General features: G+C 42.1%; 5 non-coding genes across 5 annotated transcripts; all 5 read right to left on the reverse strand.

The window, feature by feature from the left end:
- Positions 1-1,600: 1,600 nt before the first annotated feature.
- Positions 1,601-1,793, reverse strand: LOC138362185 (U2 spliceosomal RNA). The gene has a single exon (XR_011227467.1). It is a non-coding gene; the product is annotated as a U2 spliceosomal RNA (small nuclear RNA).
- Positions 1,794-4,354: 2,561 nt separating this feature from the next.
- Positions 4,355-4,547, reverse strand: LOC138362186 (U2 spliceosomal RNA). The gene has a single exon (XR_011227468.1). It is a non-coding gene; the product is annotated as a U2 spliceosomal RNA (small nuclear RNA).
- Positions 4,548-7,113: 2,566 nt separating this feature from the next.
- On the reverse strand, positions 7,114-7,306 carry LOC138362187 (U2 spliceosomal RNA). The gene has a single exon (XR_011227469.1). It is a non-coding gene; the product is annotated as a U2 spliceosomal RNA (small nuclear RNA).
- Positions 7,307-9,868: 2,562 nt separating this feature from the next.
- Positions 9,869-10,061, reverse strand: LOC138362188 (U2 spliceosomal RNA). The gene has a single exon (XR_011227470.1). It is a non-coding gene; the product is annotated as a U2 spliceosomal RNA (small nuclear RNA).
- A 2,573-nt stretch (positions 10,062-12,634) lies between these two features.
- Positions 12,635-12,827, reverse strand: LOC138362189 (U2 spliceosomal RNA). The gene has a single exon (XR_011227471.1). It is a non-coding gene; the product is annotated as a U2 spliceosomal RNA (small nuclear RNA).
- Between the last annotated feature and the right edge of the window lie 2,204 nt (positions 12,828-15,031).

The raw sequence follows: 15,031 nt of genomic DNA on the forward strand, positions 1-15,031 counted from the left end.
AAAACGACTCTGTTGTTGAATGAACAACAAAGTTAAGATATAAGAATGTAAGTAATTCGAGAAGTCTGAGTACTGTAGGTACTATAGCAAATTCATTGCTTAATATATGTGAATGTGTAAGGAATCCATCCATCGCTTTTACCGAGTATACAAATACTCGGTCATTGTTGGTGTTTAGGGAGGTAAATGAAGTATTGCAAAGCTAATTACGAAACTAGCTTTCACAATGACATTTGGTGGTTGGTCGCTTTGCAAATTATAGTAGATTCTATATCAATTTTATTCGTTATTTTACGTGAATGAATGTGTGCCTGCATACATTGCCTAAATAAAGAATGTAAATATACGTCGGTGGTGTTTAGAGGGGTGAATGAAGCATTTGAAATCTAAATAGGAAACTAGCATTCAAATGGAGAGGGGTGAGAGTGCAGGTGCGCTTGAACTTGGGTGGGTTCTGGGTTTCATTGACGTATATATTACAGGTGAATGTGTGCATCGAATGCTCGATTGAAGTATATAAATACACATTGTTAGTGTGTATTGAGGTAAATGATGGATTGTAAAGCTAATCAAGACACTGGAATTCACTTTGAGGCTAGTGGCTGGCCGGCTGGCAGGCAAGCGTGGAAGTGGCAAACGATCGTTGAGTTGCCGTGTAAAACCACACCAAAGCAACACCTCCCTCCATCTCAAGTCGAATTTCGTCTTTATTACGCATTGGTACATTCCAGCAATGGTAAATTAAATAGATAAACGTCTAATCTTGATGTATGTATGAATATAATTTCGCCGTCAGAGCCGACTAAGGAATTCCGAGTGATATACACACACACTCCTCCCTCCCTCCCTCCCTCCCTCACAAGGGAGAGTGAGTAATTCTGTAAAAAAAAGGAGCATGCCAACAATGGGTAACTATTATAGTTAGGTTCTCGATCATAGTAAACCCGTTGATTTAGAGTTTATTTGCACAATGACTACGTCATATTAGATGCCATTTAAATACCAAATCCAGTTCTCCACTAAATGCAGACACAAGTCTAACACTATTCAACCCATCTCTACCAGCCTTTTCATAACAAACCACTAAGCTATCTAAACCAGTTTCCACACTTATATAAATAGAGAAAAACTTCACCCTATATAACCTATCTCAGAAAACAAACAAAATCAATTAATATTGCACTAACTGGCAACCCCCCCCCCCATTCATAAAATCAACTTCTTTCCTTCCACACCAACCATCGTATTTCTTTGCTCGCACATAATCTTTAATCTAAAGTTATTAAATGATATTACTCACCTCACTCTCCTTCTTTCTCCTTCTTCTTCCTTCCTTCCTTCCTTCCTTCCTTCCTTCCTTCCTTCCTTCCTTCCTTCCCTCTAACTCGTTGCAGTTGTTCAGCTTCGACCCATCAAACCCGGACTCGACTGACTCACTTCTGCTGCTCGTTCCAAGGCTTTTTCCTCATACGATGTTGGCTGGTGTGAAGTAATTACTGCAATTCAAATTAACACGATTCATTAATGTACATAACCAATTAACATAATCGTCTCCTACTTGATTTTGACTAGTTGATAGGGTTGTTTTTGGTCTCCCCGAAGGGAGTGGACCGATCCCAGAGGTACTGCAATACCGGGCCGATCCGCGGCAAAGGTGGAGCAAGCTCCTAGCACTTCGCCATGTTGCAAAAATCAGTTTAATATCGAGGATCCCACATGGGGATCGTATCAGATATTAAGCTGATAAGAACAGATACTACACTTTGATCTTAGCCAAAAGGCCGAGAAGCGATAGGATGCATGGTTGCTCTGCAACACCAGGCAACAATTGCGGCTAGAAACCACGTAGCGAGTTTCAATTGCAAAAGGGCATGTGATTATCGTTGAGTACTATTCGAATTCAAGCATACATATAAACGCCATGCAGTAAAGGCTTTAACCATTTCTTACCTGATCAATGAATTTATATATATATGCAAATTCATGATATTACATGGTTTCATTCATGAGTAGTGAATATGTAACTGGCGGCAAAGTGGTAAACAGACTCGCGTGGCGTTTCACGAATTCGCTCCTGGCCAGGGAGTATAGCGCTTAACTCTAATACATAAACCTCCATTTGTCATGTGTCTTAAGGTAGCTACAGCTTTTGAAAAGTACAATAACGAATTAAAAGTGCAAGGGGCCTGTTACGCCAACGCTCGTCAAAAAATATAAATAGGAGACGTTCTCTCTCTGATACCATAACAGAAAACGAACAGCACTATTACGCGCCAACTATTCCATTTTTGTATATATATCACGACTTTTTCACATCTAACACTTTGCTTGATACATCGTTTTCACAAACCGGAGACGAGGCGAAGCGAGGCAGGGCTGGGTGGCGAGAGGCTAGAGGCTAGAGGCGAGAGGCGAGAGGCGAGAGGCGAGAGGCGAGAGGCGAGAGACGAGAGACGAGAGACGAGAGACGAGAGACGAGAGACGAGAGACGAAGACGAGAGACGAGAGACGAAGACGAGAGACGAGAGACGAGAGACGAGAGACGAGAGACGAGAGACTAGAGACGAGAGACTAGAGACGAGAGACGAGAGACGAGAGACGTGACGTGATGCCATGCCATGCCATGCCATGCCATGCCATTCAATGCCTTGTGATTCAATACCATGCAGTTCAATGCGATGCGATGCAATGACATGCGATTCGATGCCATGCGAGGCGAGGCGAGGCGATGCATCATCTAACATAACGGGATTCCCTGGAAAACGACTCTGTTGTTGAATGAACAACAAAGTTAAGATATAAGAAGATGTAAGTAATTCGAGAAGTCTGAGTACTGTAGGTACTATAGCAAATTCATTGCTTAATATATGTGAATGTGTAAGGAATCCATCCATCGCTTTTACCGAGTATACAAATACTCGGTCATTGTTGGTGTTTAGGGAGGTAAATGAAGTATTGCAAAGCTAATTACGAAACTAGCTTTCACAATGACATTTGGTGGTTGGTCGCTTTGCAAATTATAGTAGATTCTATATCAATTTTATTCGTTATTTTACGTGAATGAATGTGTGCCTGCATACATTGCCTAAATAAAGAATGTAAATATACGTCGGTGGTGTTTAGAGGGTGAATGAAGCATTTGAAATCTAAATAGGAAACTAGCATTCAAATGGAGAGGGGTGAGAGTGCAGGTGCGCTTGAACTTGGGTGGGTTCTGGGTTTCATTGACGTATATATTACAGGTGAATGTGTGCATCGAATGCTCGATTGAAGTATATAAATACACATTGTTAGTGTGTATTGAGGTAAATGATGGATTGTAAAGCTAATCAAGACACTGGAATTCACTTTGAGGCTAGTGGCTGGCCGGCTGGCAGGCAAGCGTGGAAGTGGCAAACGATCGTTGAGTTGCCGTGTAAAACCACACCAAAGCAACACCTCCCTCCATCTCAAGTCGAATTTCGTCTTTATTACGCATTGGTACATTCCAGCAATGGTAAATTAAATAGATAAACGTCTAATCTTGATGTATGTATGAATATAATTTCGCCGTCAGAGCCGACTAAGGAATTCCGAGTGATATACACACACACTCCTCCCTCCCTCCCTCCCTCCCACAAGGGAGAGTGAGTAATTCTGTAAAAAAAAGAAGAGCATGCCAACAATGGGTAACTATTATAGTTAGGTTCTCGATCATAGTAAACCCGTTGATTTAGAGTTTATTTGCACAATGACTACGTCATATTAGATGCCATTTAAATACCAAATCCAGTTCTCCACTAAATGCAGACACAAGTCTAACACTATTCAACCCATCTCTACCAGCCTTTTCATAACAAACCACTAAGCTATCTAAACCAGTTTCCACACTTATATAAATAGAGAAAAACTTCACCCTATATAACCTATCTCAGAAAACAAACAAAATCAATTAATATTGCACTAACTGGCAACCCCCCCCCATTCATAAAATCAACTTCTTTCCTTCCACACCAACCATCGTATTTCTTTGCTCGCACATAATCTTTAATCTAAAGTTATTAAATGATATTACTCACCTCACTCTCCTTCTTTCTCCTTCTTTCTCCTTCCTTCCTTCCTTCCTTCCTTCCTTCCTTCCTTCCTTCCTTCCCTCTAACTCGTTGCAGTTGTTCAGCTTCGACCCATCAAACCCGGACTCGACTGACTCACTTCTGCTGCTCGTTCCAAGGCTTTTTCCTCATACGATGTTGGCTGGTGTGAAGTAATTACTGCAATTCAAATTAACACGATTCATTAATGTACATAACCAATTAACATAATCGTCTCCTACTTGATTTTGACTAGTTGATAGGGTTGTTTTTGGTCTCCCCGAAGGGAGTGGACCGATCCCAGAGGTACTGCAATACCGGGCCGATCCGCGGCAAAGGTGGAGCAAGCTCCTAGCACTTCGCCATGTTGCAAAAATCAGTTTAATATCGAGGATCCCACATGGGGATCGTATCAGATATTAAGCTGATAAGAACAGATACTACACTTTGATCTTAGCCAAAAGGCCGAGAAGCGATAGGATGCATGGTTGCTCTGCAACACCAGGCAACAATTGCGGCTAGAAACCACGTAGCGAGTTTCAATTGCAAAAGGGCATGTGATTATCGTTGAGTACTATTCGAATTCAAGCATACATATAAACGCCATGCAGTAAAGGCTTTAACCATTTCTTACCTGATCAATGAATTTATATATATATGCAAATTCATGATATTACATGGTTTCATTCATGAGTAGTGAATATGTAACTGGCGGCAAAGTGGTAAACAGACTCGCGTGGCGTTTCACGAATTCGCTCCTGGCCAGGGAGTATAGCGCTTAACTCTAATACATAAACCTCCATTTGTCATGTGTCTTAAGGTAGCTACAGCTTTTGAAAAGTACAATAACGAATTAAAAGTGCAAGGGGCCTGTTACGCCAACGCTCGTCAAAAAATATAAATAGGAGACGTTCTCTCTCTGATACCATAACAGAAAACGAACAGCACTATTACGCGCCAACTATTCCATTTTTGTATATATATCACGACTTTTTCACATCTAACACTTTGCTTGATACATCGTTTTCACAAACCGGAGACGAGGCGAAGCGAGGCAGGGCTGGGTGGCGAGAGGCTAGAGGCTAGAGGCGAGGCGAGAGGCGAGAGGCGAGAGGCGAGAGGCGAGACGAGAGACGAGAGACGAGAGACGAGAGACGAGAGACGAGAGACGAGAGACGAGAGACGAGCGAGACGACGAGAGACGAGAGACGAGAGACGAGAGACGAGAGACGAGAGACGAGAGACTAGAGAGACTAGAGACGAGAGACGAGAGACGAGAGACGAGAGACGTGACGTGATGCCATGCCATGCCATGCCATGCCATGCCATTCAATGCCTTGTGATTCAATACCATGCAGTTCAATGCGATGCGATGCAATGACATGCGATTCGATGCCATGCGAGGCGAGGCGAGGCGATGCATCATCTAACATAACGGATTCCCTGGAAAACGACTCTGTTGTTGAATGAACAACAAAGTTAAGATATAAGAAGATGTAAGTAATTCGAGAAGTCTGAGTACTGTAGGTACTATAGCAAATTCATTGCTTAATATATGTGAATGTGTAAGGAATCCATCCATCGCTTTTACCGAGTATACAAATACTCGGTCATTGTTGGTGTTTAGGGAGGTAAATGAAGTATTGCAAAGCTAATTACGAAACTAGCTTTCACAATGACATTTGGTGGTTGGTCGCTTTGCAAATTATAGTAGATTCTATATCAATTTTATTCGTTATTTTACGTGAATGAATGTGTGCCTGCATACATTGCCTAAATAAGAATGTAAATATACGTCGGTGGTGTTTAGAGGGGTGAATGAAGCATTTGAAATCTAAATAGGAAACTAGCATTCAAATGGAGAGGGGTGAGAGTGCAGGTGCGCTTGAACTTGGGTGGGTTCTGGGTTTCATTGACGTATATATTACAGGTGAATGTGTGCATCGAATGCTCGATTGAAGTATATAAATACACATTGTTAGTGTGTATTGAGGTAAATGATGGATTGTAAAGCTAATCAAGACACTGGAATTCACTTTGAGGCTAGTGGCTGGCCGGCTGGCAGGCAAGCGTGGAAGTGGCAAACGATCGTTGAGTTGCCGTGTAAAACCACACCAAAGCAACACCTCCCTCCATCTCAAGTCGAATTTCGTCTTTATTACGCATTGGTACATTCCAGCAATGGTAAATTAAATAGATAAACGTCTAATCTTGATGTATGTATGAATATAATTTCGCCGTCAGAGCCGACTAAGGAATTCCGAGTGATATACACACACACTCCTCCCTCCCTCCCTCCCTCCCTCACAAGGGAGAGTGAGTAATTCTGTAAAAAAAGAAGAGCATGCCAACAATGGGTAACTATTATAGTTAGGTTCTCGATCATAGTAAACCCGTTGATTTAGAGTTTATTTGCACAATGACTACGTCATATTAGATGCCATTTAAATACCAAATCCAGTTCTCCACTAAATGCAGACACAAGTCTAACACTATTCAACCCATCTCTACCAGCCTTTTCATAACAAACCACTAAGCTATCTAAACCAGTTTCCACACTTATATAAATAGAGAAAAACTTCACCCTATATAACCTATCTCAGAAAACAAACAAATCAATTAATATTGCACTAACTGGCAACCCCCCCCCCATTCATAAAATCAACTTCTTTCCTTCCACACCAACCATCGTATTTCTTTGCTCGCACATAATCTTTAATCTAAAGTTATTAAATGATATTACTCACCTCACTCTCCTTCTTTCTCCTTCTTTCTCCTTCCTTCCTTCCTTCCTTCCTTCCTTCCTTCCTTCCTTCCTTCCCTCTAACTCGTTGCAGTTGTTCAGCTTCGACCCATCAAACCCGGACTCGACTGACTCACTTCTGCTGCTCGTTCCAAGGCTTTTTCCTCATACGATGTTGGCTGGTGTGAAGTAATTACTGCAATTCAAATTAACACGATTCATTAATGTACATAACCAATTAACATAATCGTCTCCTACTTGATTTTGACTAGTTGATAGGGTTGTTTTTGGTCTCCCCGAAGGGAGTGGACCGATCCCAGAGGTACTGCAATACCGGGCCGATCCGCGGCAAAGGTGGAGCAAGCTCCTAGCACTTCGCCATGTTGCAAAAATCAGTTTAATATCGAGGATCCCACATGGGGATCGTATCAGATATTAAGCTGATAAGAACAGATACTACACTTTGATCTTAGCCAAAAGGCCGAGAAGCGATAGGATGCATGGTTGCTCTGCAACACCAGGCAACAATTGCGGCTAGAAACCACGTAGCGAGTTTCAATTGCAAAAGGGCATGTGATTATCGTTGAGTACTATTCGAATTCAAGCATACATATAAACGCCATGCAGTAAAGGCTTTAACCATTTCTTACCTGATCAATGAATTTATATATATATGCAAATTCATGATATTACATGGTTTCATTCATGAGTAGTGAATATGTAACTGGCGGCAAAGTGGTAACAGACTCGCGTGGCGTTTCACGAATTCGCTCCTGGCCAGGGAGTATAGCGCTTAACTCTAATACATAAACCTCCATTTGTCATGTGTCTTAAGGTAGCTACAGCTTTTGAAAAGTACAATAACGAATTAAAAGTGCAAGGGGCCTGTTACGCCAACGCTCGTCAAAAAATAAATAGGAGACGTTCTCTCTCTGATACCATAACAGAAAACGAACAGCACTATTACGCGCCAACTATTCCATTTTTGTATATATATCACGACTTTTTCACATCTAACACTTTGCTTGATACATCGTTTTCACAAACCGGAGACGAGGCGAAGCGAGGCAGGGCTGGGTGGCGAGAGGCTAGAGGCTAGAGGCGAGCGAGAGGCGAGAGGCGAGAGGCGAGAGGCGAGAGGCGAGAGACGAGAGACGAGACGAGACGAGAGACGAGAGACGAGAGACGAGAGACGAGAGACGAGAGACAGACGAGAGACGAAGACGAGAGACGAGAGACGAGAGACGAGAGACAGAGACTAGACTAGAGACGAGAGACGAGAGACGAGAGACGAGAGACGTGACGTGATGCATGCCATGCCATGCCATGCCATGCCATTCAATGCCTTGTGATTCAATACCATGCAGTTCAATGCGATGCGATGCAATGACATGCGATTCGATGCCATGCGAGCGAGGCGAGGCGATGCATCATCTAACATAACGGGATTCCCTGGAAAACGACTCTGTTGTTGAATGAACAACAAAGTTAAGATATAAGAAGATGTAAGTAATTCGAGAAGTCTGAGTACTGTAGGTACTATAGCAAATTCATTGCTTAATATATGTGAATGTGTAAGGAATCCATCCATCGCTTTTACCGAGTATACAAATACTCGGTCATTGTTGGTGTTTAGGGAGGTAAATGAAGTATTGCAAAGCTAATTACGAAACTAGCTTTCACAATGACATTTGGTGGTTGGTCGCTTTGCAAATTATAGTAGATTCTATATCAATTTTATTCGTTATTTTACGTGAATGAATGTGTGCCTGCATACATTGCCTAAATAAAGAATGTAAATATACGTCGGTGGTGTTTAGAGGGGTGAATGAAGCATTTGAAATCTAAATAGGAAACTAGCATTCAAATGGAGAGGGGTGAGAGTGCAGGTGCGCTTGAACTTGGGTGGGTTCTGGGTTTCATTGACGTATATATTACAGGTGAATGTGTGCATCGAATGCTCGATTGAAGTATATAAATACACATTGTTAGTGTGTATTGAGGTAAATGATGGATTGTAAAGCTAATCAAGACACTGGAATTCACTTTGAGGCTAGTGGCTGGCCGGCTGGCAGGCAAGCGTGGAAGTGGCAAACGATCGTTGAGTTGCCGTGTAAAACCACACCAAAGCAACACCTCCCTCCATCTCAAGTCGAATTTCGTCTTTATTACGCATTGGTACATTCCAGCAATGGTAAATTAAATAGATAAACGTCTAATCTTGATGTATGTATGAATATAATTTCGCCGTCAGAGCCGACTAAGGAATTCCGAGTGATATACACACACACTCCTCCCTCCCTCCCTCCCTCCCTCACAAGGGAGAGTGAGTAATTCTGTAAAAAAAAGGAAGCATGCCAACAATGGGTAACTATTATAGTTAGGTTCTCGATCATAGTAAACCCGTTGATTTAGAGTTTATTTGCACAATGACTACGTCATATTAGATGCCATTTAAATACCAAATCCAGTTCTCCACTAAATGCAGACACAAGTCTAACACTATTCAACCCATCTCTACCAGCCTTTTCATAACAAACCACTAAGCTATCTAAACCAGTTTCCACACTTATATAAATAGAGAAAAACTTCACCCTATATAACCTATCTCAGAAAACAAACAAAATCAATTAATATTGCACTAACTGGCAACCCCCCCCCCCATTCATAAAATCAACTTCTTTCCTTCCACACCAACCATCGTATTTCTTTGCTCGCACATAATCTTTAATCTAAAGTTATTAAATGATATTACTCACCTCACTCTCCTTCTTTCTCCTTCTTTCTCCTTCCTTCCTTCCTTCCTTCCTTCCTTCCTTCCTTCCTTCCTTCCCTCTAACTCGTTGCAGTTGTTCAGCTTCGACCCATCAAACCCGGACTCGACTGACTCACTTCTGCTGCTCGTTCCAAGGCTTTTTCCTCATACGATGTTGGCTGGTGTGAAGTAATTACTGCAATTCAAATTAACACGATTCATTAATGTACATAACCAATTAACATAATCGTCTCCTACTTGATTTTGACTAGTTGATAGGGTTGTTTTTGGTCTCCCCGAAGGGAGTGGACCGATCCCAGAGGTACTGCAATACCGGGCCGATCCGCGGCAAAGGTGGAGCAAGCTCCTAGCACTTCGCCATGTTGCAAAAATCAGTTTAATATCGAGGATCCCACATGGGGATCGTATCAGATATTAAGCTGATAAGAACAGATACTACACTTTGATCTTAGCCAAAAGGCCGAGAAGCGATAGGATGCATGGTTGCTCTGCAACACCAGGCAACAATTGCGGCTAGAAACCACGTAGCGAGTTTCAATTGCAAAAGGGCATGTGATTATCGTTGAGTACTATTCGAATTCAAGCATACATATAAACGCCATGCAGTAAAGGCTTTAACCATTTCTTACCTGATCAATGAATTTATATATATATGCAAATTCATGATATTACATGGTTTCATTCATGAGTAGTGAATATGTAACTGGCGGCAAAGTGGTAAACAGACTCGCGTGGCGTTTCACGAATTCGCTCCTGGCCAGGGAGTATAGCGCTTAACTCTAATACATAAACCTCCATTTGTCATGTGTCTTAAGGTAGCTACAGCTTTTGAAAAGTACAATAACGAATTAAAAGTGCAAGGGGCCTGTTACGCCAACGCTCGTCAAAAAATATAAATAGGAGACGTTCTCTCTCTGATACCATAACAGAAAACGAACAGCACTATTACGCGCCAACTATTCCATTTTTGTATATATATCACGACTTTTTCACATCTAACACTTTGCTTGATACATCGTTTTCACAAACCGGAGACGAGGCGAAGCGAGGCAGGGCTGGGTGGCGAGAGGCTAGAGGCTAGAGGCTAGAGGCGAGAGGCGAGAGGCGAGAGGCGAGAGGCGAGAGACGAGAGACGAGAGACGAGAGACGAGAGACGAGAGACGAGAGACGAGAGACGAGAGACGAGAGACGAGAGACGAGAGACGAGAGACGAGAGACGAGAGACGAGAGACGAGAGACTAGAGACGAGAGACGAGAGAGACGAGAGACGAGAGACGAGAGACGAGAGACGTGACGTGATGCCATGCCATGCCATGCCATGCCATGCCATTCAATGCCTTGTGATTCAATACCATGCAGTTCAATGCGATGCGATGCAATGACATGCGATTCGATGCCATGCGAGGCGAGGCGAGGCGATGCATCATCTAACATAACGGATTCCCTGGAAAACGACTCTGTTGTTGAATGAACAACAAAGTTAAGATATAAGAAGATGTAAGTAATTCGAGAAGTCTGAGTACTGTAGGTACTATAGCAAATTCATTGCTTAATATATGTGAATGTGTAAGGAATCCATCCATCGCTTTTACCGAGTATACAAATACTCGCTCATTGTTGGTGTTTAGGGAGGTAAATGAAGTATTGCAAAGCTAATTACGAAACTAGCTTTCACAATGACATTTGGTGGTTGGTCGCTTTGCAAATTATAGTAGATTCTATATCAATTTTATTCGTTATTTTACGTGAATGAATGTGTGCCTGCATACATTGCCTAAATAAAGAATGTAAATATACGTCGGTGGTGTTTAGAGGGGTGAATGAAGCATTTGAAATCTAAATAGGAAACTAGCATTCAAATGGAGAGGGTGAGAGTGCAGGTGCGCTTGAACTTGGGTGGGTTCTGGGTTTCATTGACGTATATATTACAGGTGAATGTGTGCATCGAATGCTCGATTGAAGTATATAAATACACATTGTTAGTGTGTATTGAGGTAAATGATGGATTGTAAAGCTAATCAAGACACTGGAATTCACTTTGAGGCTAGTGGCTGGCCGGCTGGCAGGCAAGCGTGGAAGTGGCAAACGATCGTTGAGTTGCCGTGTAAAACCACACCAAAGCAACACCTCCCTCCATCTCAAGTCGAATTTCGTCTTTATTACGCATTGGTACATTCCAGCAATGGTAAATTAAATAGATAAACGTCTAATCTTGATGTATGTATGAATATAATTTCGCCGTCAGAGCCGACTAAGGAATTCCGAGTGATATACACACACACTCCTCCCTCCCTCCCTCCCTCCCTCACAAGGGAGAGTGAGTAATTCTGTAAAAAAAAGAAGAGCATGCCAACAATGGGTAACTATTATAGTTAGGTTCTCGATCATAGTAAACCCGTTGATTTAGAGTTTATTTGCACAATGACTACGTCATATTAGATGCCATTTAAATACCAAATCCAGTTCTCCACTAAATGCAGACACAAGTCTAACACTATTCAACCCATCTCTACCAGCCTTTTCATAACAAACCACTAAGCTATCTAAACCAGTTTCCACACTTATATAAATAGAGAAAAACTTCACCCTATATAACCTATCTCAGAAAACAAACAAAATCAATTAATATTGCACTAACTGGCAACCCCCCCCCCATTCATAAAATCAACTTCTTTCCTTCCACACCAACCATCGTATTTATTTGCTCGCACATAATCTTTAATCTAAAGTTATTAAATGATATTACTCACCTCACTCTCCTTCTTTCTCCTTCTTCTCCTTCCTTCCTTCCTTCCTTCCTTCCTTCCTTCCTTCCTTCCTTCCCTCTAACTCGTTGCAGTTGTTCAGCTTCGACCCATCAAACCCGGACTCGACTGACTCACTTCTGCTGCTCGTTCCAAGGCTTTTTCCTCATACGATGTTGGCTGGTGTGAAGTAATTACTGCAATTCAAATTAACACGATTCATTAATGTACATAACCAATTAACATAATCGTCTCCTACTTGATTTTGACTAGTTGATAGGGTTGTTTTTGGTCTCCCCGAAGGGAGTGGACCGATCCCAGAGGTACTGCAATACCGGGCCGATCCGCGGCAAAGGTGGAGCAAGCTCCTAGCACTTCGCCATGTTGCAAAAATCAGTTTAATATCGAGGATCCCACATGGGGATCGTATCAGATATTAAGCTGATAAGAACAGATACTACACTTTGATCTTAGCCAAAAGGCCGAGAAGCGATAGGATGCATGGTTGCTCTGCAACACCAGGCAACAATTGCGGCTAGAAACCACGTAGCGAGTTTCAATTGCAAAAGGGCATGTGATTATCGTTGAGTACTATTCGAATTCAAGCATACATATAAACGCCATGCAGTAAAGGCTTTAACCATTTCTTACCTGATCAATGAATTTATATATATATGCAAATTCATGATATTACATGGTTTCATTCATGAGTAGTGAATATGTAACTGGCGGCAAAGTGGTAAACAGACTCGCGTGGCGTTTCACGAATTCGCTCCTGGCCAGGGAGTATAGCGCTTAACTCTAATACATAAACCTCCATTTGTCATGTGTCTTAAGGTAGCTACAGCTTTTGAAAAGTACAATAACGAATTAAAAGTGCAAGGGGCCTGTTACGCCAACGCTCGTCAAAAAATATAAATAGGAGACGTTCTCTCTCTGATACCATAACAGAAAACGAACAGCACTATTACGCGCCAACTATTCCATTTTTGTATATATCACGACTTTTTCACATCTAACACTTTGCTTGATACATCGTTTTCACAAACCGGAGACGAGGCGAAGCGAGGCAGGGCTGGGTGGCGAGAGGCTAGAGGCGAGAGGCGAGAGGCGAGAGGCGAGAGGCGAGAGGCGAGAGGCGAGAGACGAGAGACGAGAGACGAGAGACGAGAGACGAGAGACGAGAGACGAGAGACGAGAGACGAGAGACGAGAGACGAGACGAGAGACGAGAGACGAGAGACGAGAGACGAGAGACGAGAGACGAGAGACTAGAGACTAGAGACGAGAGACTAGAGACGAGAGACGAGAGACGAGAGACGAGAGACGTGACGTGATGCCATGCCATGCCATGCCATGCCATGCCATTCAATGCCTTGTGATTCAATACCATGCAGTTCAATGCGATGCGATGCAATGACATGCGATTCGATGCCATGCGAGGCGAGGCGAGGCGATGCATCATCTAACATAACGGGATTCCCTGGAAAACGACTCTGTTGTTGAATGAACAACAAAGTTAAGATATAAGAAGATGTAAGTAATTCGAGAAGTCTGAGTACTGTAGGTACTATAGCAAATTCATTGCTTAATATATGTGAATGTGTAAGGAATCCATCCATCGCTTTTACCGAGTATACAAATACTCGCTCATTGTTGGTGTTTAGGGAGGTAAATGAAGTATTGCAAAGCTAATTACGAAACTAGCTTTCACAATGACATTTGGTGGTTGGTCGCTTTGCAAATTATAGTAGATTCTATATCAATTTTATTCGTTATTTTACGTGAATGAATGTGTGCCTGCATACATTGCCTAAATAAAGAATGTAAATATACGTCGGTGGTGTTTAGAGGGGTGAATGAAGCATTTGAAATCTAAATAGGAAACTAGCATTCAAATGGAGAGGGGTGAGAGTGCAGGTGCGCTTGAACTTGGGTGGGTTCTGGGTTTCATTGACGTATATATTACAGGTGAATGTGTGCATCGAATGCTCGATTGAAGTATATAAATACACATTGTTAGTGTGTATTGAGGTAAATGATGGATTGTAAAGCTAATCAAGACACTGGAATTCACTTTGAGGCTAGTGGCTGGCCGGCTGGCAGGCAAGCGTGGAAGTGGCAAACGATCGTTGAGTTGCCGTGTAAAACCACACCAAAGCAACACCTCCCTCCATCTCAAGTCGAATTTCGTCTTTATTACGCATTGGTACATTCCAGCAATGGTAAATTAAATAGATAAACGTCTAATCTTGATGTATGTATGAATATAATTTCGCCGTCAGAGCCGACTAAGGAATTCCGAGTGATATACACACACACTCCTCCCTCCCTCCCTCCCTCCCTCACAAGGGAGAGTGAGTAATTCTGTAAAAAAAAGAAGAGCATGCCAACAATGGGTAACTATTATAGTTAGGTTCTCGATCATAGTAAACCCGTTGATTTAGAGTTTATTTGCACAATGACTACGTCATATTAGATGCCATTTAAATACCAAATCCAGTTCTCCACTAAATGCAGACACAAGTCTAACACTATTCAACCCATCTCTACCAGCCTTTTCATAACAAACCACTAAGCTATCTAAACCAGTTTCCACACTTATATAAATAGAGAAAAACTTCACCCTATATAACCTATCTCAGAAAACAAACAAAATCAATTAATATTGCACTAACTGGCAACCCCCCCCCCCATTC

Source organism: Procambarus clarkii, unplaced genomic scaffold (genome assembly GCF_040958095.1).
Source record: "Procambarus clarkii isolate CNS0578487 unplaced genomic scaffold, FALCON_Pclarkii_2.0 HiC_scaffold_1410, whole genome shotgun sequence".
Taxonomy (NCBI): Eukaryota; Metazoa; Arthropoda; class Malacostraca; order Decapoda; family Cambaridae; genus Procambarus; species Procambarus clarkii.